This window comes from Acyrthosiphon pisum, chromosome X (assembly GCF_005508785.2).
Source record: "Acyrthosiphon pisum isolate AL4f chromosome X, pea_aphid_22Mar2018_4r6ur, whole genome shotgun sequence".
Taxonomy (NCBI): Eukaryota; Metazoa; Arthropoda; class Insecta; order Hemiptera; family Aphididae; genus Acyrthosiphon; species Acyrthosiphon pisum.
Genome location: NC_042493.1, coordinates 86,372,275 through 86,374,921, shown reverse-complemented (window position 1 = coordinate 86,374,921; position 2,647 = coordinate 86,372,275). Strand labels below are relative to the sequence as shown.

Below are 2,647 nucleotides of genomic sequence, written 5' to 3'. Positions count from 1 at the left end.
AAAAAAATCTGGCGTGCATGTGTTAGACGGAAACAGAAAATCACGGTATCGAATCCCCTTAAGTTGTACCTACCCAATAAGTAATTTTATTGTTATTGTGAAGCAGTAAAGTAAGTGATCTACCATCTACGCATTTCATCATTACACACGATTGTTCAAATTACGGTGCCAGTGCATACTTCTAAGTGTAATGATCACTCTAATCTATGAATGCATTTTCAATTTAAAGCGTTATTTCGCAATAACATCTCGAAGCGGTATTTTAATGACGCTTGTTTATCGATTATCGATTTACCTATGGAAAATACAAGTTCGTAAACATCGTTTTAAGTTTTCACTAAATACGTCCGACGCACAGTTGCTAATAAAATACCACTGATAAATAACAACTCTATTTATCTGCAATCCGACATTCCTAGTTAAACGAAATTGTTAAATTTGATGAGATATGGGGATATTGTGAATAGCCTTGAAGTAACGTGTATTTTGGCTTCGGTGTTTCACAGTTCACACTCACACAGTCACACTATACACACAGGTTTCGAATATTAATTTGATTTATATCATATTTATCATATTGTTTTCATTGATATGTCAGCCTCAGCAATTAACAACCAAAGGCCAAAGCCTCTTCTTTCTATAGTTTCGCCCATGTGATTAAGTTATACAGCCGAATCAATTTTAAACAACAATTTTGTGTTTCGTTGATACACCTCATGCCCGTACCTACCACAATTTTTAAAAATATACATTCAATAAATTCAAATATTGTCATTGAAATAGTTTTCCTCCCGTTGTTACAATGAACCGGACAAGACGCCAAGTGGTATCCACTGTCTTAATAGTTGAATGTTGATACCATAATGGTATAATATAATATTAATTATAGTAGGAAACAATCTTTCATTATTATTACTACCTAGTATTTAATATTTTTACTTTAAAAAATATATCTTAAATTACATTAAATAGTTGACTGTAGGTATTCAGTGGCGGCTCGAGCCCAAGCGCACGTGCATTAGCTACCCAAACTCAAGAAAAATTGAAAAAATAAATCATAATAATACAAATAAGTACTTAATCAAAATGAATTCGCATTAGAGCGTTTACATGCATTTCCGGAGTAAGAGTTAATTCGATTCGTCAATAATAAATGCGCATTAACTGCTGCGTATAAACGTGGTAAATATAGTGTTAATATAGTGTTTTTTAAAAATAAAAAAATATAAATTCAGAATATTATGAAAATAATATAATATTTGGATTGGGTTATTTCGATGACCAAACAGCCGGGCGGTTGTCCGCGACGGAACCGTATCGGTCTGTTTTATAATATTATAGTGGTGCAGTGCACATATTTTGTATAGTGTAAAAATTAAAACAAGTCGAAACATGCAACCGCCGCGTTATAACGGAATTTATGTGCACATTCGTTTCTGTGCACATAACCAATTAAATTGTTTTCAGCGAATTATTTTTGACGTCACCACTACGTTGCCCGTCGGCATAGGCATTATAATTTATTTTTACTCTCATTCGTTCATTATATTCCGATTATCAGCTGATAAATAATGTTAGTGGATCATTATCGAAAATTCGAAACAACAATATCGTGTTTCTGTTTAAAAATGTAAACAAAAAAAAAGCTAATTGGTGAATAACTAAAATTTGTCAGCAATTATTTAATATATTTTATAATATATATAGGTATGTAATATTGGTCATATTACAGTATGTGTTATATTTTAGTATGTGCACTACTTCATTAAAAACCCACGAGCCGCCACTGATTGTATTGACTTAAATAATAATACACACCTTTAATTTTAATTGTATTGTTCTGCACTTATTATAGTCTATAATCTATATGAGTGTGGTTGTGTGAAATGAACAATAATGGAAATATTTTTAGTGTATTAGTATAGTATGTCAGTAGATATACTAATTAGTTATTATTATATATTGCCATGTTGGTATATTTATCAGTGACCAATTAGCGTAAAACTTCATACTCTTAAACAGTGGCGAAACCAGAATTTTTTCAAAGGAGGGAGGTGTCCATACTTGTAAGAACATAGATATTTTAACTAAAGAAAAAAATCTGGTACCTACAATCCATACAAAACATTTTTTATGAAATTATAGAACAATGTTTAATAATAACATTTTAGAATTAATGCAGTAGAAAATAGAATTACATAAAAAAAGTAAAATAATTCACAATATAAAATCAAAATGAGTTTTCGAATTAGCTAACGTATTTATAATTTTTCAGATAACGAAACGAATACCTATGTAGAGAAGCTATTCCATTGAGTCTTTACACTAAGGTATGTTTCTTAAATAGTTTTTTTATCCTTTTCAGAGGGGAAAATTATTTCTCAGCTTCTATGTGAAAATATAGAAGTAGTATATATATGTATGTTCTGGCGCAGTCCATATTATATCAATAAAAGATCACAAAGAAAACAATGTGTAAAAAGATCAGAAAATCGAAATGTAATAATAATTAAAATATTTTTCGCAAAACTTATGTTATTAATAATTAAAAATTGAAATGCCATGATCCCCCCAAAATATTTTTTTCAAAATCGAAATGCAATAATAATTAAAATATTTTTCTAAAAATCCAATTGCAATAATAATT

General features: G+C 29.6%; 1 protein-coding gene across 4 annotated transcripts in view; it reads left to right on the top strand.

Moving 5' to 3' along the window:
- Positions 1-2,647, top strand: part of LOC100166297 — a 38,659-nt gene that overhangs the window by 4,326 nt on the left and 31,686 nt on the right. For 2 of the 4 annotated variants that reach the window (XM_029490779.1, XM_029490770.1), the window contains exon 2: positions 2,276-2,330. The gene's annotated coding sequence lies outside the window, so the exon portion shown is untranslated. Of the gene's footprint in view, positions 1-1,888; positions 2,067-2,137; positions 2,208-2,275; positions 2,331-2,647 lie in introns of those variants that run through there. The other 2 variants (XM_029490786.1, XM_029490783.1) reach the window with 2 other exon arrangements.